The sequence below is a fragment of the Delphinus delphis genome, chromosome 1 (assembly GCF_949987515.2).
Source record: "Delphinus delphis chromosome 1, mDelDel1.2, whole genome shotgun sequence".
NCBI lineage: Eukaryota > Metazoa > Chordata > Mammalia > Artiodactyla > Delphinidae > Delphinus > Delphinus delphis.
Genome location: NC_082683.1, coordinates 74,638,524 through 74,660,935, shown reverse-complemented (window position 1 = coordinate 74,660,935; position 22,412 = coordinate 74,638,524).

Here is a 22,412-nt window from a genome sequence, read left to right as displayed (position 1 = left end):
ACATTTTTCTGCCTCTGTTATCCAACCACAAAGCATTCTTGACAGCTTCAAATGTTGTTAAATATAGACTTAACTTCTGTTCCCAGAGCAGGAAATTCTTTGGAATTCCTTGTTTTTCACGCAATCTGTCTATCAGAATCTAAAATAAAATTACAGTGGATGATCCAACTGGCTTATGTATACACCTTGCTCCTTTATGGAAGTTTGTGTGTATGTGTGTGTGTGTGTGTGTGTGTGTGCACGTGTGTGTGTGTGTGTGTGTGTGTGTGTGTGGAGGAGGGGGCTCAAAGAGACTCAGTCTGCTGCACAGCATTCAAAAACACACCATTCCAGAGATTCCTTTAAAAATCAGATTAAAGTTTTCTAACAAGGGTTGTGTGCATTTGTTTCTGGACTTCATCTGGGGAATCTTGGAGGATGAGTTTGCCCCAGAGGAGAAACTTACAGAACCTCACCGTCAGCTGCCCATTTAAAGCAGGGGGTGTGTGATGGGAGGGGGTGGGAAACTGCAGCAAACTGGGCCAGGATGCTGGGGAGCCAGAGAGACGGGAGTAACCTGTGTACACAGCCTTTCTATATACTATGTCCTGGTGAGACTGCTAGTAAACGACAGCCTCAGACAAGAGGAACAGCAGCTCCTCAAGTCCTGCTCAAAGAAGGTCCAGAAACCCCAGATGTCCCATCGCCTTCTCCCCTCCTCTGCTGAGAGCTGCAGATCAGTTCACGTTGACAGATTGAAGGGTAAATGTGCAAACGTTCACGGGTAAGTGTCTTCCGGTGCTAATTCTGCATGGCTCTTTTGCTCTCTTTCCTCTCTCCCTCCCTCTCTGGGAGCCCCAGGAGGGAATAAGGGGCCGCCTTGTTTCCTTGGGCTGCAAGGCAGGGAGAAGGGGCTGCTTGTCTTCTCAGCTCCTGGCTTTGGACTGAGCGATGGGAACGTCTCTCGCCCACTGATGCCAGGGAATTTTAGGTCACCAAAAGAAGGGTTCACTGTCTGGCGGCAACTGAGAATAATAATCACCCTAAACCTGGCGACTCCGGTTTCCTAGCCCTAGACCAGTGGTTCTCAAACTGTGGCCCGCATCAGACTCACCTGGAGGGCTGGTTAAACGACTGACCCCACTGGCCCCACCCCCAAATTTCTTATTAGTTACATTTCTAAGCAGTCCCGAGGTGATGCTGAGGCTGTTTGTTCGGGGATTCACACACCCTGAGAAACACTGCCTTGGACGGTGGGAGTGCCTGTAATAGCCGTGTGTGTGCGTGCGTTTGTCCTCAGAGGTACTCGGCGGTCTCACAACTCCACCTTTTATAGCCACCTTAAGGAACAGCATAACTTATTGTGACAGCGAAAGGCCAACGTTAAGGTGGCGCCCCTGCGCCATCCTATTGCCCTCCGCTCCCCCAAGCCCACCCCACCCCGAGTGACTGCAGGGAGAGCCAGAGAGAGCCGGGATGGCGGCGGGAACTGTGTGGCAGTGGCGCTGGGAAGGCCTCAGCCGGCCCCGGGACCCCTGCGGAGACGGCGGGCAGTGGGGATGGGGAGAGATCCAGGGCCCGAGCACCGGGACGCGCCCGGCCGCCTGCTGCCCGCCGCCCCCTGCCGGCTGCCCGGCCCGCGCTCCCGGAGTCGCCGCGGTGGCCAGGACTAGAGGTTTCCGGCGGCGCGCGGCGCAGGACGTTTCCAGCCCCAGCCCATATTTGGTGAAAGTCTTTCAAGACTCCGTCATCCAGCTCCGGGGGGCGGCGGCGGCGGCCCTAGGAGGAGGCCCAGCAGCGGCGCGGCCGCCGAGCTGCTGAAAAGTGCCCGCGCCCGGTCCTCGCGCCGCCCGGCCGCAGGCGTGGCTGGCGTGCGGGCGCGCGCGTGCCGGGGAGACCGCGGCCGCCTGGCTCGAGCCCGCACCCCTGAGAGGGCCCGGCCCGCCCTGGGCTGCGTGGGTGGCTGGCGGGGAGGGCGCCGGCCCGATTGTGTCACTTTTCCCGTCCAGCCCGCTGTTGACTCGTCCTCCCAACGGAGCAGAGAGTTGCCGCGCTGTGCCAGACTTGGAGGGTACGCCCAGGTGCGGGGCTGTGTGTGCGTTGTCGGAGTGTGGCGTTCGTTCAGACATCAAGCCCACCCGAGAGCGGGGACGTGGAAATGACTTTGGGGAGAAGTCCCCAGGGGCCTGGATCCCGTTATCCCTAGAAGGGAGAGAGGCTGGAGCTCCCTCTTGGTTTCTCTTGGTCTCCCACATCGCTTCCTCCCTTCCTGGTCAGTAAGTTCCGTGGGGGCAGAACCCCTGGATAGGAAGCCCTAGCTCTGCCATCCACTAGCCTGCAGTCTTCAGTAAACTGCACATCCTCTCTGGGCCTTGTATCCTTCATCAATAAACTGGGAAAGGAGACAGCACGTAGTAAAACTGGAGCAGTCCCTTTCAGGGCTAAATTTCACGCCATCCTCTCCTGATAATAACAGAAGCCAACGTTTATATAGGGCTCACTCTGTGTCAGGCACAGTTTTCAATGCCTGCTATTTATTGACTCATTTCATTCTCCAGTGCCCCGTTGAGGTAGATCCTCTGGTTAACACCATTTTCTATCTAAATGAAGAAGTGGATGCACAGAGGGTAAATGTCTAGCCAAAGGGCACTCACCTAGCAGGTAGCAGAACTGAACCCAGGCATCTTGGTCCCAGCAGGCCTTGCCCTTAACCGCTGTGCCTACTCCCCATTTCTTACTTTAGATGTTCAGGCCTGTCCCTTCTTCTGGAACTTAACCTTTATTTAACTCTATCACAGCTTACCCAGATGTTTCAGGATAAATGCATCAGATAGAAAAGTAGTTGAGAAGTTAACTGAAGCTGTGTGAACCTCTAAGAATTGCCTAATATACTGACTCTTGGGGAAGAGGGGGAAAGGAGTGTTGCATTTCAACAGAAAAAGCCTTAACGCAAATAAGTTTACATAGTGGACTTCTAGACACCTTGGCAGAGGGTGGGGAAGATACCTTGGCCTTTGGAGTCCTTCTGGTACCTTACAAGCCACATTGATCAGGCAGTCCCTACTTCTGGAATAAGGCTTGGCCCGGTAGGAACTACATTTGTCACTGAGGTGGGTTTCAGTGTCACTTACTTGATCGTTTATCAGTCTGAGTGTTCCTTATAGACCCAACCTACTGTTAACTTGTTTTTTCTAACTATATGTTATGAGTATAATTATCTATGTATCTGAGGACAAATTGTTTATCCTCTTTGAACTCCAGATTTATTCTGATCTCATGATATGTCAAGGTACCATGGTAGGCAGTGGTGACATAAAAAAGAGGACTTTAACATTGACCTTCCCCAGAGGATTTTACAGTCTGTTCCTGAAGTGAGTACAAAGTGCTGTGTGGACACTTTTGGCCCTGGGGAGTGAAAATGGAACTAATCTGGGTCTGTAAGGATGAGCAAGAGTCCGCTACACGGAAAGATATTTGAGACAGAGGGAACAGAGCCTTGACCATGCAATGCATAATGAGGACCCGCTAGTGAGGCTTGACCATAGAATCCCTTTGGGGAACTGGCAAGAGAGGTCAGCTGGGATCTTCTGCAAATGCCCTTGCCCGTGGCGTTGGGACTCTCTACAGCCAGTGGTGAGCCGTGTGTGTGAGGTTTTGCCTTGGTTTCCTCATTTACAAGATAATGGGGTTGCCCCAGCTCAGGGGATACAGCGCTGAAGCGCTCACAGGGATCAGCCAGGTAAACAAAATGCCATTCCAAGGACTTTTGCCAGCTGACACTGGCCTCAGCCTGGGGGAACCATGGGGAGAGTGTGGACTCTATGGGGGGGAGGTGCAGTGGGGGCTAAGTGGTTGGTAGGTGAAAATGTAGGTCCAGTGTTTGCTTGTTTTCTCAGTTTTTAAAGAGATCTGGATCTTTAGGTGAAGGCTTTTACTTTTTAAAATGTTGGTAATTAATTAGAACAATGTTAAAATGCCATCAAAGTTAATCCTGGGAAAACCAAAGAAGACAGTGTGAGGGAGCTGCCAGTTGTGACCTCCAGACTGAATGTCTCTGAGAACCTGTCCTGCTCTGGCATTCTGTAACTCTCAGCCTCTTGTGAAATGTTAAGGAGTAGCACCGTGGGCTCCATTTAATTGTCAGTTTGACTAGATTCTCATTTGTTTAAGAATCATGGCTGTCACTTGACTCCGTTGTAAGAGTTTACACTTTATCAACAAAATTGGAATCAGTGTCTCTTTCTTATTTTCTACTTTCCACACTCCCCAAACACCACTCAGTCTCCCTCTTACTTCTCCCCTTGACTTTATGTTGTAAGCAGCAGGTACTCCTTTGGCAGCATGCTAGGAAACAATATTTTTAGGGCATTCGTATCCAGTGGGAGCTATATCTGTTTATTTCCTCCACCTGGCATCTGTCCACAGGAAGCCAGGCATTTCTAACCCCTTAACCTTACAGAACTTCTTGTTTTGTGATAACACAGAAACATTTCAAAGGAATGGACTGGAAGGCACCTCTCCCACTCTGCCCTGCAGTCTATCTTCTAGACATGCTTGAGCAATATGAAATATATTAATTATAAGTCACTATCAAATGGGTTGGTTCCAGATTTAGGGATTAAGAATTAACCTTCACCTCTTCTGGATTTTATTTCCAGAGATACCTGTCTCTTAACTGCCCACTTAAAACCACATGTACCACATTCAGCATCTAGAAAGGATTTGATCTGGACACAGTACATGAGCACACAGATAGATCCTACAGAGAGACTGAAGCCATCTATTCATGCCAGATTTTGCGGGACCGAGGATTAAGTGTAAAGGAGGATTCTGGCAGTTGGGCTGATTATGTGAAAGAAGACATAAGACATGTTTAATACTCAGCAGGAGGCTTGGCATATAGTAAGTACTTAATAAATTATAATTATTTCCACAGCAAGCACCACAGTTACCTTTACTTTTACTACAATTAGCATAGAATGAGCTAGACTTATTCTCTAGAGAATATTCTGTATTCTTTAGACTAGATGAAAAAACTTGATGAACTGTAGTTAAAAAATCATTTGATAAATGGTATATAGCTGATGTGATTTATAAGATCCACCCAGGCCAGGATCCTGGCTTGCACTGGGGCTCCAGCAGTCATCTAATAAAGCACCCAAATGGCCTTGCCTGTCACGGAATTGCAACTTTGCCTACAAGCAGTGTTGAGCCATGTGAGGTTTTGCCTTGGTTTCCTCATCTGTAAGATAATGGGGTTGTTCCAACTCAGGGTCATGCACTCAAGTGCTCCACAGATCAGCTAGATACAAAACACCACACCTGAGGATTAGTGCCAGCTGACACTTGGTCTCAGTGTTTGGGAGCCATGGGGATCGCTATGTCTATGGAGCCTGGGTTTTGCCTACCAAAGGCTAAGCAGTTCATAGATATATATATATAGATATATATATATATATATATATATGAGATGTTAAGGTGGAGCAGAGTGTCTGTCTCCAAAGACCATTCTTTTGAGGAAGAACATGGTATTTGCCCTCCATGAAATCCACCTTAAAGTCTAAGCACTTGCCCCCAACTTCTTGACTTCCCCTTAAAAACTGATTGTGGATTCCTCACTTCAATATTTTTCTAAATGCGAGCTTACCTGTGTTTTCGGTCATTGTGGACCCCACTTACTTCAGGAGATTCTGGTAATGAATGAGTCAAATAATAAAAGAGGGTTTCCTCCTCAGGGACCCTTGCCTGAGCTTGTTCCTGTTTTCTCTGAAGAGAAAGAGATGTGTCAGAGCAGAGGAGGAACTCAGAGACTGAGAGATACTTCTAGCCTAACTTAGTCATCACCATTGACTTTATTACCTGAGGCAGATGGTGCTGCTACCGCCCATGGCCCATGGTCACCCTCATATCACAGCTGCTCAGCATGGAGCCCTCCAGGCACCCCCCAAGCACTCCCTCTGTGCACCTTGTGCAAGGTGTCCCTGAGTCTTGGATGTGGGCATGGGTGTGGTGCCCAAGGTTATGGCAAAAAGTAAAAAGCATGGAGCAATTTGAGGCTAGTCCCAGACGTTTCTCTGATGTTTTTTTTTTATCCCCTCTCCTTTAATTAGGTTTTAGCTTTCAAAAAAAAAAACAAAGCTATTTTTAAACAGTCAGTTCTTTTTTGGGGTACTTGTTTCTAACTTTTTAAAAAATTGAGATATAATTGACGTACAACATTATATTCATTTTATGCGTACAACATAATGATTCAATGTATGTATATATTGGGAAGTGATCACCACAGTAAGTCTAGTTCACATCCATCACCTCACATAGTTACAGTTTTTGTTTTGTTTTGTTTTGTTTTTTTGGTGAGTAGAACTTTTGAGATCTACTCTCTTAGCACCTTTCAAATATACAATACAGTATTATTAGCCATGCTGTACATTACATCCCCAGGATTTATTTATTTTATATTCTTTTATAACTGCAAGTTTGTTCCTTTTGATCACCTAAACAGTCAATTCTTAAAGGAAAAAGACAATATGTGTTCAATGCTTGAACCTTCTGAGGCTCTGGGAAATGCTGCTGGGGGAATTATAAAGTGTGGTATATATACCAAAGCACTGCAGATCCAGGATATGATGGTTCAGTTCACTCCTATAAATATGATATGAATGACAGGCTTCATGCTAGGTGGCAATGCAAAGAGAAATAATATCTAGACTTTGCCATTGTGGCTCTCGTAGCCTAGGGGAGATCTAGATGCTTAAACACATGATACAATATAGCGATCTATGTTCTATGTACAGTGTAGCCAAATTGCTCTGGGAGTACAGACAAGGGACGTCTAACTTTGAGTCCCTCCTTTAAAGATGTGAGGTCTTGTTCAGTTTGTATTTTTTGATGGATGGGAGAGGTCAGACCCAGTCATACACAGGCACTAACGTGTATGTTCCAGTTGAAGCTGGTGATTGCAGAGAATATGGGCATCTTCATGAGACAACAGACAACACCTAAAAGTGAGAAACTTAGGATGAGCCTCTGAAAATGCATTAATCACAGAGAGGACCATCCCCGTGGGTGCTGTTGGAAATTATCACTATGGATCCTTCTTTCTGAGGTGGGAGGGAAGGGAACTGACATTTACAGGGCAACTGACATGAGCCAAATGCCTTAGAGGTTATCTCACCTAATGTTCAAGAAAATCCTCTAAGGCGAGCATTTTGAACATCTTTCTAAGCTTAGGAAGTCGGGGTTCAGAGAAGTTAAACAACTTGCCCAAGATCAAGCGGTTAGAATGCGACCAAATAAGGATTCCAATCCAGACCTGTCTGACTGTGTCCCGACCCAAAGCCTGTGCCCTTTCTACACTTCTGCTACACCATCCTGACTGCCTGAGTTTCCACTCCCTTTATCAGTGTTTGCTCTTTTTCTATTTTCTTTTATTGTTACCATCTTGCTTTATAGAGCCAGCCCTTTTACCTTTTCTTAGCACTTTCAGATCCATTGATGTTGAAGTTTTTGAGCCACTCACTGGTGAGCCTGGCTTCTAAAAGGAGGTGCAAATTAAAGTGAATGGGATCATTATCATCATCATTATAATCAGAGAACAGGCATAGTGATATTAAGCCTGCACTTACATTTGCTTCCTTGCTAGGCACTATGTAGAATGATTTAGATATACGTGATTTCTGCCTTCTAGGGACAGAGGACACGTTCCTCAGGATGTGGAGTTTAATTGGAAATAATGAAGGAGGTATGATTTCAGGATTCTATGTTTCAAAGACAGAGGGAAGTGCCATGGCAGTCTAAGTCTGCACTAAAGTGATACTGCGGCTCTATAAAGGCAAGGTGGTAACAATAAAAGAATACAGAAAAAGAGCAAACACTTATAACAGGAGTGGAAATTAGGAAGTTAGAGGACTATGTGAAAAGGGTATTGGACAAATGCACTGAAGTGTGTGTGAGTGCGCGTGCTTGTGTGTTGGGGGAGGGAAGGTTGGGGGGGATGGAATGAAAAGGACATAGTGAATTATGACATTCTTGTGGATTCATTATCTTTTCTTGTTAGCACGGCTCACCCGGACTCCATTCACCTTTCTTTTCTCTGGGCTTTCTGCACTTTCTAGGTCCTTGCTCTGCTATTTTGAATAGAGACGTCCTTGAGTCTCAGGCCAGGAGATGTGGCCAGAAAGGGCTACTTTCATAGTTGGGCCATCCTGCAAACACTGTTTTCAAGGGTCTGCAATCCGAAAAACTGTGGCCAAGGAAGCAGGTAGGGGATGAGGGTGGGTGTGGGGTAAGCTCAGGAAAGACTTTTGAAGTGACATAAAGTGAGAATTGAGACAATTTCCACTTGAAGTCACCTCTCCACTTATTACGCATTAACCGTCTGGAACCAAATGCAGCTAATTTAGCATCATGTTGGAAAGTTTATAATGTGAACCACGTCCTAGGGCCAGGGCATCCAGGTTTTGATCCTTTGTAAGCGTCTCTCTTTTGGAATTCAAACTGGTGTCAGCACATAGGAACTAAGAATGGTGCCAAGTTTTGAGTCACCACTCTCTGCTTTCTTCTAGAACACCGTGGGAAAAGGATGGGCAGACTAGTTAAGGTAAAACCCAGTCCCACCCAAATGCTCACTGAAGGCTGGAAACAAATCCATTTTTTAAATGTTTGAAAAAGCAGATTGAACTCAGGAAAGAGGTAATAAGCCTCTGTTCTTTGGTTTCAACTTGGGTCTGGAGGCTTGTTTTCTGAGTCTCGAGGCTGTCACATCGGGTGTTATCTATAACCCCTTTAGGTTTCTGGGGGGTTCCCGCTTGCCTTTTATTAAATGATTGCACCATGCTAGGGTTTAGGGATATAAAGGTGACTAAGATGTGGTCCCTGACGTTGAGGACAGCATAGTCTAGAGTGGTAAGAGCATGGGTAAATAATGTGTGTGTGCAATACTGTGTCACTTCACAAGGGTGCAGTGCACCAAAACTGCTTCTGGATCCCTGTCTGAACATGGCCCTGTACTAGGGGTGAGGTCTTCTCATTGTACTGGATGGTGTTGCTCCTGGAGTTTCCAGTACTTCTGCAAAGCTTGAAAGAACAGGCTATGTTTTTCTCTGCTTGGTTTAAATGACTATGCTTAGGACATAGTATCAGCATGAGCCTGGAGGGTCCTCTGATAACCTCTCCTTAATAAGGGGTTGGATAGTTTTGTTTTGAATGCCTTTCCTCTTCCCTTTGGTAAGCAAGCCAGGCTTCCTGATGTCTATTTATGGCCTTTTAGGTATCTTACATCATCTGGCATTCTGATGATAAGTAATGGATGTGTGAATTATATTCTTGGCCTCATCAGAAATGGTGCATAGTGAATCCCAGGATTTCTGTTATATAGTTTTAAAGGTAAGCCCAGTTACTTGAAGCCTTTCTCCTAGGCAGGGGACCACATTGGAAGTAGACAGGAAAGGAGAACTTATTGGGCAAGAGGACTGTGTCCTAGGATCCCATTACATTTGGTAGCATTTTAGAGTATTGTTTAATTTGATTCCCCCATTGTTTGTGGTGTGCCGTCCGGTGTTCTTTCTTTTCTTTTGTTTACTTTGGGTTCAATTTTCTCTTATTTGTCAAGTTTCTTAATATGGAAGCCTAGAACATTGATTTAAGGTCTTTTTTCTTTCTATGATAAGCACTTATTTTATTGTTTTTCCATCTTTATTGGAGTGTAATTGCTTTACAATGGTGTGTTAGTTTCTGCTTTTGTAGATTTCCCTATAGATGCTCCAACTGCCTCCCACAAATTTTGATACATATGCTTTTATTTTCATTCATTGCAAAGGACTTTCTTTTTTTTAATATTTATTTGTTTATTATTTATTTATTTATTTTGTCTGCGCCGGGTCTTAGTTGGGGCACGCAGGATCTTCACTGTGGCGTGCGGACTCTTAGTTGCAGCATGCATGTGGGATCTAGTTCCCAGACCAGGGATTGAACCCAGGCCCCCTGCGCTGGGAATGTGGAGCCTTAACCACTGGACCACTAGGGAGCTCCTTCAAAGGATTTTCTAATTTCCTTTTTTTATTTCATTTTGACTGCTGGTTATTTAGTGTGTTATTTAGGATCCAAATATTTGGATATTTTCCAGGTATCATTCTGTTATTTATTTCTAGTTTGATTTCATTGTGGTCCAAAAATAAACTATTTGATTCTTTCTAAAATATCTTCCACTTCTCTTCTCACTGTGTTTACGTTTTACTTTAAATACTTGTACATAGTTATAATAGCTGTTTTAATGTTATCTCCTAGTCTCAGTATCCCTGTAATTTCTAGGTTTGTTTATATTGATTACTTTTTCTCCTGATTCTGGATCACATTTTCCTGCTGCTTGACATGTCTAGTAATTTTTTACTTGGAAGCTGTTATAAATATTACGTTGTTGAGTTTCTGGATTTTTTTTTTCTTCCTTTAAATAGTGTGGGGCTTTGTTTTGGCAAGTCTTTAAGTTACATGCAGATCAGCTTGACCCATTCAAAGCCTTATACTTTCCTAGGGCAGGTCTAGAGAATCCTTTACTCAAGAGATAGTTCAGGCTTACTACTAAGATGTGACTGCTGGTGTCTCTATTGAATGACCTAGGATGTCACTGAGGTCTCTCTACTAGTCAACATCGAATGTCAGGAATGCAGTTTAAAGAAGATGGTCTAGGATGGCTTCACTGAGTAGGTGGTTTACACTTTTCTTTTGCCTTTCATTACTGGAGCAGTGGGTATGAATTCTTTAATGATATTGATCTGTAATGTCAAACTGCTTTCCAGAAGGTCATAACATTTTCTACTTCAACCAAGAGTTTAGGAGAGTGCCTTCTTCACAATATCCTTGCCAGTATTGAGTTTATATTTAATAAATTCTAGCATAATCTCTTGGAAGGAATATGATGAAGCCATTAGAATCATGTTTTATGAAAACTAATAACTTGGGGGAAAACTCTCAAAACAATGTTAATTGAAAGCAGGACAAAAAAATTCTATACACATCAAGATATCACTTTTATATAAAGATCATATATATATATATATTCATTCTTTGTTAATAGCATTTATCTGTGGATAATGGGATTACAGGTGATTTTTATATTCTCCGTATTTACTTTTTAAATATTAATTAATTAATTAATCAATTATTTATTTTGGCTGTTCTGGGTCTTAGTTGCAGCACGTGGGATCTTTGTTGCAGCATTCTGACTCTTAGTTGTGGCATGCAGGCAGGATCTAGTTCCCCGACCAGGGATCGAACCCCGGCCCTCTGCATTGGGAGGGTGGAGTCTTACCCACTGGACCACGAGGGAAGTCCCTCTCCTTATTTTCTTTTAGTATAACTTTTATACTAAAAACTACTTTACAATATGAGGTACCTGATAAATGAGTGTATAGTAAAGAAAGGGCTTTACTCAGAACGTGGAAATACCTGGGGACAAGAAAATCTACAGATATAGAAATCATATACCCTCCACGAAGTCTAAATGGAGTCACATTTTTCAGCCTTTGTATTCATTAAGGATCCTCTGAGAGTGAAGCTGTCTGGGACGTTGAAAGGAATGTCCTGACAGCACCTCCCACCTAATTGGGAACTTGCAACAGTTGCATAACTGGTCAACCCATGTCCATGGAAGGGAAGCAACTTTCTGCCTTGAATTGTTGTATTTATTTTGACTCGTTTGGACCAAATGCATTTTCCTTGGTTTCCATTTTACACTTTAACACTGAATGTATTCGTTTGATAGGACTGGCATAACAAAAGATCACAGATTAGGTGGCTTAAACAACAGCAACTTATTTTCTTACAGTTATGGAGGCTAGAATTCCAAGATCAATGTGCTAGCAGGGTTGGTTTCTTCTGAGGCATCTTTCCTTGGCTTTCAGATGGTGATCCTTGTGTCTTCATATATACATGTACATGTCTGTATCCATTTCTTCTTATAAAGACACCAGACATATTGGATTACCCTTAATTGGACTACACCATAATGATCTCATTTTAACTTAATTACCTCTTTAAAGACCCTATTTCTAAATATAGTCACATTATGAGGTACTAGGGTTAGGACTTCAACATATGAATTTTGAGAGGATACAATTCAAGCCATAATGCTAGGTTTAGCTGTTTCTTCCAATTCCTCATGGTTGTAGCAGAGGCACAAAACCCATTTCTTTACCCTGCAAGCGTAAACTCTAGATCCCAAAGTGCTTGATGTTGAATTCTGGCTCTCTCACTTAAGAGCTCTTTGACCTGGGATGAAATACCTAGACTCTCTACGCTTCAGTATCCTCATCTCTCAAATGGGAACAATACAAGCACATATCTCACAGGTTCGTTGTAAGCATTCAATGGTTTACTTTATGCAGATCTTGTAGAACAGTGCTTGTCACAAAGCCGTATACTAGGTGTTCAGTAAAGGTTAGCTGTTATCGTTACATCAAATTATCTCATTAGTAGAGCTATCTATTTAACACTATACTTGACACAGAAGGTATAGTGATGAACATAAAAGATGTCTCTGTCTTCACCCACAAGGAATTTTTTCCCTGGATCTATGTGCCCTTCTTATTTTTGGCAAGGGAACTTTTGTTCTCCTTTGAAAAATTCTGTGTAGAAATACTTTTCTAAGGGAAACTGAGCAGTCAAAGCATGCTTGATCTCTCTGCCCTTCCCTCATTGTAGGCACTGACTCTTTAATACGGTTTGTAGATTTAGGGAGAGATAAAGTCTGGAAAAGAAAACTGAAGTGATCAATCCTATGTCCTTTTTATGGTTGTCTCTCCTTTCTCTACCCCTTAAACAACACACACACATTTATACCCCTTTAGCTGTGCTGGACACAATTTCAAAATCCACATGCCCAGATTGTGCACCTAGATAACGCTGTCTTGTGAGGTTGTGGTATCTGCTACGTTAAGTCCTTGGTCCTTCTAGAATGCTTTGATGACTAAAAATATGGATGATGAATTTGTTCTCTGTACACCAGCTCCCTCACCCTCATGTGGGAACATGTCCTTTGGGTCCTTTTTCAAGCAAAGACTTGTGCTGATCTACCTCATACATTAATTCTAGCTGTAGTAATACTTTGGGAAAGGAATAGGATCCCAAAATAACCACCAAGAGAAGTGTGTCATGAAAGGTCATGGCAATGGGGCAGAGGATATTGGACAGAAGAGTTCTAAAAATAGGAAGCAAGAGATCAAAGACCCAGCAGCAATGAGGAACCTTTTTTGGCTTTGATTCACAGAAGGGGGAGGCAACTTTCCCCAGCCCGCTCTGCCCTCTGCTCCAGCTGCCACTCACACCCCGCTGGCAGAACCGCCAGCGGTGGGAGGATGGTGAGCACATTCTTCTGCCCTGGGTGCTGACTGCCTTTACCTCATTTTGATGATAAGTGTATTTATATGATGCTTAAAAGCATGTCAAAATAAGTAACATTATGGAGAATTTTACCTTATTGCCATATTCCTAATGTTGCAAGGAACGCAAACATTTCTGGGCAAGAATACTTAATTTCAGCTTTCTTTTGGAGCAGGCCTTTAGGTTTTACAAGCTAGAGTTGATTTTTCATTGTCTCCTGACATCGTACCTGATGATTAAGTGTTTGCAAAGCTAAGCACCAGATTTTAATTGGGCCAGCGGGATCAGCCACATCAGATCCCATCAGCCACTCTGTGTGTTCTGTGGGGATGGGATACGGGCATATCTAGCTGCAGCTGAAGGAACTGATAGTTTAGATATGATGTCCAATGTTCTCCCATTGTAGATAGAGCTTTGATGATAATGAGGTAGGTAGATTAAGACATTAAAAACATGGGCCTCTTGAATGAATTTGGGAGATTATTCTGTTTGTGTGTGTGGCTTTGTTTTTCAATTCCATGAACTAGAGAATCAGAAAATCTGAGGTGAATTCCATAATCTCTCTATAAATCAATTTCCTCTGCAGTAAACTAAGCTTACTGACACTTGCTTAGAGACGATAAATGTACGGAAGTGCTTGCAAACTATGCAGGACTGTACGGGTGTTCCTTTTAAATCACATGGTTGTCAGAGAACTAGTCTACGCATTCACGTGGAATCCACCCCTTCCTCTTCAAAGAGGCTTCACTTCATTCATTCCAAAACTATTTACTTCACGCAGTGTGCGAGGCACTGTGCCAGGCACCAAAAAGCTACAACGATGAATCATCCAGATCTTGCCCTCAAGGAACTTAGCGTACGAGGAGGCATATAAACCACTGAAAAAGGCACTGCTTGTTTTTTAAAATTTAGCTTCAAATGACTGCATAATTGAACATAATACCACATTTGAAAAGTGATTTAGCAGTCCCTCTTAAGTATTTAGATGATAATGTATGTGTTAATGAACATGCATTAGTAGACTAATTAGTACGTATACTATTAGTCAAGAACATGGAGAAACGCGTGTGAAACAAAGGTGTCCTGACTGAAGACAGGCGATTTGGGGTACTGCAGTGATTAATGATGACTGACAGTGCATTAATCCCACCCCTTGCTGAGGTATCACTCTTGTTCGGCTCCCCAAACCAAAACTGACCGGGAAACAAATAATTGATTCTGTCTAGCCCTCAAGTCAATTTCTCCATGTGTTTTGACTCAAGGCTTTATTAGCCTGAATCCGTGAGTAAACGGCCATTTTGTTTAACCGTTTCTTTGCAGTATAGTTAACAAATCTCCGACTTTATTCTAAAAATAGAGGCAAAGTTGAGATTTCTCCAGGAGACTGGGAATCCTAAGATTTATATGAGGGAAATATGCAGTTATAATTCTAAAAATTATGCAGTTTGTTATCAATTTAATGAAAATGAGATATTTGATAAAATTTTTAGCCATTTGAAAAGCACAACAAAATCTTAACTCTTTTAAAAATCTAGCTTAAAGCACATTCTCAGTCAGGATTATGGCTTCAAAAATATTCATTGAATAAAAATATAAAAGACCTTCTGAAAATATAGGACATGATCCTGATCTCTCCTCCCAGTAAAAGAAAGCTGCTTTGGAGATCAGAAATGTCATAATTTCCTTTTCAGGATAACTCTGAAGGCCTGTACATTGGTCTTGAGTCAGTCTCTCCTTCAGGCATTAATAGGTTTAAATTAGTATGGGAGATCTTAAATATGGTCCTGAGGAAAAAGAGGCTATTGTGAGCTCAGAAAAGAGGAACATTTCATTTGGGGCTTAGAATAATGGTTGAAAATGATTAGAGGATCTAATCTGTGGGTGCAAGCACTTATCTAATGAGTTCCACAGAATGGTGAGAAGAGAAAGGCAAATACTGTGTGAGCAACAAGTAGAACCTTCAAGTGAAGATGCTCATGGTAGGCAGAGGCCCAGGTTACCTTATGAGGGCAAGACATTCAACTCCTGGCCAGAATCCTTAGAAAGTCCCTCCACAGAGAGTCCAGCAGACTGGTCACAACTCTCCAACCTGCGAGCACTCTGACTAAAATGCTCAGAAGAAGGAGAGTACAGATCTGCATCACACATCCAGTCATAACTCATATGGTGACCCGTATTGCCTCAATTGCCCGTTGCCTCTCAGTAAGCTGTATCACCAATATTGCTTCCAGTTTCTGAATTCAGTCAATTCACACAATGGCTATTTATCGAGCCTCTGGTCTCTACCATCTGCTGGGCACGAAGAATCTTTTCCTTCCTCTGACCTCTGATTTGTGCTTCTACAAACTGCAGTGAGCTTCCACGGGCCTACGATGGGGCACCTTCTACTGGTCAGATCAGCAACAATGCCCTTTGAGGGTAGCCCCTGGGTTCCCAATGGCCTCTGGCCTCACATTCACAGTTAAGGACCCAAGTCACTCACTGGTTCTCACTAAGCACCCTGAATGTTTCCAGGAGATCCCAGAAGTTTTTGTTGGCCCATAATGACAACTATTTGAGAAGACTGATTCGCTTTCGGAATAAAAGGCAGGGTCAGGATTCATTCATTCCCTAGCTTTTCTGGTATTTACTGCTATATACCAAACTACTCCAGAAGACAGTAACCTAAAACAGAACAGTACCCATTAACTTGTATCCCATGGATTCTGTGAGTCAGGAATTTAGCCAAGACTCAGCTTCTTCTGAGAAAAAAAGATTCTTCTGTACCTCCTGAGATGGCCAGGTCACTCAGTGGTACTCCGTTGGAAGATGGCTGGTCAAATGGGTCTAAGATGATTTTCCTCATGTGTCTGGCATCTTGGTGGGGATGTGGAAGTGTGAGCTCAGCTGAGACTGTGTACTGGAGCACCTACACATGGTGTCTCCAGCACCGCGGTCTCGGACGGGGCAGACGTCTTACATGGAGGCTGAGCAATCAACCCAGGAGAACCAGGGGGAAGCTGCAGGGACTTTTCTGCCTTCACCTCAGAAGTCATGCAGCATTACCTCTGCAGCATTCTATTGGTTACAGGTGAGTCCTAAGGCCATCTCAGATTCAAGAGGAGAGAAATAGGATCCATTTCTTGATAAGAGGCCACTTTGTAGAACAGCTGGAGAAATATTGTTGCAGCCATCTTGAGAAAATACAGTCTGCCACTTTGGCACCTGTGTCTCACTTATTTACTACTCAAACTGCCTCTACCAGATTCTTGTCTAGGAGTTAGTTACTCTGTCTACTCAGAAACCAACCTTCTTCCCTCCCTTCTTTCCCTCCTCCCTAGTCAAGATGTCTACTCTAATAAAAACTTCCCAGAGACTACCTAAAAGTGACAGGGTAGAGTAAATAAGTGCTTGGTTGGAACTAGCAAGAAAATATGGGTCAAAGAGGAAGGAATAATCATGACGAGAAGAAGTAAGAGAGGTTTCATTGAGGCCATTGTGCTGGACTTCGGACAAGTAGAATTTTGACAGATTAAGAGTAGGGGAGAGAGACATGTCATTCCTACATGAGCAAAAACACAGAAGTGTAGAAAGGTATGTTATATGAGGAAAAGCTAAGACTGCTAAAGAATTTGAGCTTCAGACTCTAGAGCCACTGAGAAGCCAGGTTTTAAAAGCTGTGTTTTAGGAAGATGACTCCGGCAGCAGTGTGGAAGATGCATTGGAGAAGTGATATTTTGGGGAAAAAAGATGGCTAGTCTCTGTAGGGCTTAATATAGTCCCCCTTTGACAGGAAAGGAGAGAGGGCTTTCTCTCTTTTTTGGTCTATAAGAAACAGTAACAGTGACTCTTTCTCCAGAAATGGTGGCTTGAAATGGCTTGAAATGGTATGATGCATCACTAAGTATGGACCTTCCTTTAGCGAAGACTTGTCCAGATGTATTTGGATTGGATTGGATACTTGGTAGGACTAGTCATCCCCTTGGGATGACCAGTCATCCCCTTGGGATGACCATCCCACCTTCCCTCATCCCAGTGAATCTGTGCCTCAGCAGCCCTTCAATTTCACTGCCTTCAATTTCCCATGTCCACCCCAAACCCTTGCCCTAGCTAAGAAGACCTAGAGTTTCTGCTGTTTCTTCCATCATTCCCTCAAACTTTTTGTGGCAACTACACAGAACTCCTCACCATTCCCTGGCATACCATGCCCTGTCTCACTGCCAAGTCTTTGCATATGATCTTTTCTCGCCTAAAGAGTTCTTTCAAAGTATCACCTCTTCCTCCACCAGGCAAATACCTTGTCATCAATTAATACCCAACTGAAATGTCACCTCTGTGAAGCGTGATGCAGTAGGCTGCTACCTTCTTGTCTCCCATGATATTCTGTCTTCTACTATAACATCTGTCCTATTATAGTGTCATGTATATTTCTTGTTTATTTTGTGAATTAGGTTGAGCCCCTCGAGGGAATAGACCACATCTTATCATCTTTGTCACTAGTGTCTCTCACAGGAGTAGGTGGTCAGTAATGTTACATTAAGGAAGGAAGGAAAGTAGGAACTTCATTTGACTCTTGCTAATGTAAATGTTGGTCTGTGTTTCTGATCTAGAAATTCTGATACTCTGAATGAGCAGGGAGTTGGTATCATTCTGTGCAGAACAGTAGTGCTTAAGTCTGCTCAGAAGAAGCTGGATTTCTGTTGACATAAGGTTACCGAAGGAATCTGGAGAATTAACCAGTGAAAACCAGCAGATCCCAGAGCTCTATTCACAAACATTGTTTATTTCTAACAAACACTTTCCCAGAGGTGTCATGAACAGCCAATGGCGTGTCTCTCACACCCCAGTAACCATTAAAACTGGCAATTTCTTGCGTGGTTTCAAAGCTGTGGAGCAGCCCTGTGTAGCCTGGATTCATCAGTAATATTCTCTGAGCTGAAAGGCTGACATTAACGGTTAGTTTAGGTCATTGTCAACTTCTGTGGTCTCCTTTTAAAACCTAAGGTCACACATTCATAAAAAGCCTTCCTGACATAGTGTGGATAATAGCGGGGAACTCAGCTTACACATATACTAAGCCCTAAAGAATGCTCCGTGGGCAGAGCTCAGCTTACTTGGGAGAAATTTGTTTGCACAGGGTTTCAGAGCCCGCGTAGAAGGGATGTTTTCCCTTTTACCAAGAACCCTGCCATGAACTGCTTTATATAACCAAGGCAGTGCTAGCGAGTTTTTGTTGTTGGTGTTTTCACGACAGGTAGAGTAGATAGACTAACGCTGCCTGTGCCTTCTTAAGGCTGAGATTAATGTGAAAGTGCTCATGGCGGACCTTTAAATTGTACCTTTTTTTTTTGTTACACCCTTGGGTTGTTTGCTGGGCTTATTAAACAACAGTCTGTAAAGGTGTAACATTTTGCATCCTTCTGAGTAAAATGTTTTGATTTAATTTTATCCATTAGTTAGCACCCACCCTGCCTCTCACTTAGTTTCAGTACCAGATATTTTCACCTCTAAGGTGACACGTGTGTGAAAATGATGATGTTAAAGCTTATAAATTATGGGTAATTCATCCCTACACCGAATAATTCTCCCCTATAGCTGTCCTTTAAAGAGGGAGCTCTCCTGTTCCATCCGAGAATCACTAAGGACCTGAAGCAGAGTGGTTGGTGAAGTGGGGTGAAAGAAGAGTGGACTCTGGACTGGTCACGGCTGCTTATGTCCTAATGCTGCCACATATCAATGTGATGGGAACGTCTTGGCCTTAGCTTTTCTAGGGATCAATCCCTCATCACAGATTTGTTGTACATGAAATGATGGAGCCCTTAGAAGATGCTCAGTAAAGATTAGTTTCTGTCCTTTCTTCCTTGACAGGTCAGTAGGGCTGAAGAGCAAATAAAAAGCAGGACTTCAAAGTAAAGGGTTAAGAAACTGTCAGTTGGGCATATTCAACCTTAGAATATGTGAATATATAAATAGGATCCAACTGATGGTAACATGACTTGCAGTTTCCCAGGAACACATTTATTATACCAGGCAGCGCCAATTTTGTGATTCTGTAGCTACATTTATAATCACTATTATTTTAATTTTTAAATTTAATTTAATTAATTTATTTTTTACACAGCAAGTTCTTATTAATTATCTATTTTATACATATTAGTGTATATATGTCAATCCCAAACTCCCAGTTCATCCCACCCTCCCACCCCGCTTTCCTGCCTTGGTGTCCATACGTTTGTTCTCCACATCTGTGTCTCCATTTCTGCCTTGCAAACCGGTTCATCTGTACCATTTTTCTAGACTCCACATACATGCGTTAATACACGATATTTGTTTTTCTCTTTCTTTTTTACTTTTTTTTTTTTTTTTTTTTTTTTAGCGGTACGCGGACCTCTCACTGTTGTGGCCTCTCCCATTGCAGAGCACAGGCTCCGGGCGCGCAGGCTCAGCGGCCGTGGCCCACGGGCCCAGCCGCTCCGCGGTATGCGGGATCCTCCCGGACCAGGGCATGAACCCGCGTCCCCTGCATCCATCGGCAGGCGGACCCTCAACCACTGCGCCACCAGGGAAGCCCTGTTTTTCCCTTTCTGACTTACTTCACTCTGTATGACAGTCTCTAAGTCCATCCACATCTCTACAAATGACCCAATTTCATTCCTTTTTGTGGATGAGTAATATTCCATTGTATATATATGTACCACATCTTCTTTATCCATTCGTCTGTTGATGGACATTTAGGTTGCTTCCATGACATGGCTATTGTAAATAGGGCTGCAATGAACATTGGGGTGCACGTGTCTTTTTGAATTATTGTTTTCTCTGGGTATATGCCCAGTAGTGGGATTGCTGGGTCATATGGTAATTCTATTTTTAGTTTTTTAAGGAACCTCCATACAATACGGTACTGGCACAAAAACAGAAATATAGATCAATGGAACAGGATAGAAAGCACAGAGATAAACCCACGTACCTATGGTCAACTAATCTATGACAAAGGAGACAAGAATATACAGTGGAGAAAAGACAGTCTCTTTAATAAGTGGTGCTGGGAAAACTGGACAGCTACATGTAAAAGAATGAAATTAGAGCACTCCCTAACACCATACATAAAAATAAACTCAAAATGGATTAAAGACCTCAAAGTAAGGCCAGACACTATAAAACTCTTAGAGGAAAACATAGGAAGAACACTCTAACATAAATCACAGCAAGATCTTTTTTGACCCACCTCCTAGAGTAATGGAAATAAAAACAAAAATGGAACGTAATGAAACTTAAAAGCTTTCACACAGCCAAGGAAACTATAAACAAGACAAAAGACAACCCTCAGAATGGGAGAAAATATTTTCAAACGAATCAACAGACAAAGGATTAATTTCCAAAATATATAAACAGCTCATGCAGCTCAATATTTAAAAAATGAACAACCCAATCAAAAAATGGGCAGAAGACCTAAATAGACATTCCTCTAAAGAAGACATACAGATGGCCAAGAAGCACATGGAAAGCTGCTCAACATCACTAATTATTAGAGAAATGCAAATCAAAACTACAATGAGGTATCACCCCATACCAGTTAGAATGGGCATCATCAGAAAATCTACAAACAACAAATGCTGGAGAGGGTGTGGAGAAAAGGGAACCCTCTTGCACTGTTGGTAGGAATGTAAATTGATACAGCCACTATGGAGAACAGTTTAATCACTATTATTTTAAAGGGTTCCTTGACTCTATAGCTTCTTCAGCATCATAGAAATTTCTATTGTAGAAATTAAAAGTCTAAATAAAAGGTCTGTGGGTTACAGTGAATGGAGCACCAGCCAAAGTGTCAGTGCTGTATAATTTGTATTTACAAAGTATTACTTAATCACTCCTCCAAGGGGACAAGAATAAGTTCACTCTGCTAAAAGTTAATCCATATGATTAAATGAGAAATAAGAGATTTAGGTCTTAAATAGATAAATATGAAATATTTTCCGAATTTCTTCTTTTATTAAAGCTTGGCCAAAGACATTCTCTGTTCTCCTAACTCCTTTCTTTATCTTTGATACCTGAAGCTTTGACACTTTTGTAAGCAAAAAATTCAAAGCACAAAGAAAACACCATAGGTATTTGGCTGAATATCTAAGGATCAAATTTACAGAAAACGAATGAGAACAGCCCTTGCTGATAGACGCAGAGACCAAAACGCCGTCCATGTTCTACTTCATGATCTAAATCTAACACAAGAGATTTAGATGAGTGGTATAGTCTCCATACCAGCAGCATGTCAGGTAAATTCTCAGGCCTCATTCCAGATCTACTGAATGAGAAAGCCTACGGTAGGCTCAGCAATCCTTAGTTTAATAAGACTTCCAGGTGATTCTGATGATGGTAAAGTTTGAGAAGCGTTAGTTTAGAACAGATTTTGAAAAACAGAAGGACAGAACCTTCAGAGTGTCACTGTTATAAAATTTTTATTCCGTGCTTGAAGAGAAACAAAAACAGTAAGTCTGTATAGGCCTTCGATAAACATACCTTTAGGCTAAAGAGCTTTCTGAAAGCCAATACCACTATAGAATGACAGTGTTTGGAAGACTCTCAAAAGTCGCTTTTCGTAGCCTACCACATTAATTGAGAAATGTTTTGACCGCCAAAGTTGGGTTATAATCTACAAATGTTCTGTGGAACCAGTTCCATAAAATAGTTTTGCGCAGAAGACGTTTGATGCCCAGATATTTTTAGGTTACTCTGGGTTACACAGAATGAAAAAGGTTTCCTTGTTGAGAAGTCTTACAAGCAGAGAACATGTTTAATTTTGTGTACTCTAGTGCTCTGCAGGACTTCTCAGAGCTTTTAGTACGTGAAAATGTAATTATGAATTTCCAAAAGAGGATATTCTCTTTTGTGTATGGTGGTTCTCTTCATTTATGGTGTTTTTCAGACTTGTTTGACCACGGAAACCTTCCTCTGTGGAACGTTCTTTATGGCCAGAATTCTGCAGAATCTATCTTGGGAAATGCTGATCTGAATTATAGAATGATAGAATTTCTGTCTTGGAGCTATTTTTAGAAATCAATCAGTTGAATTCCTTAGTTCTGAGC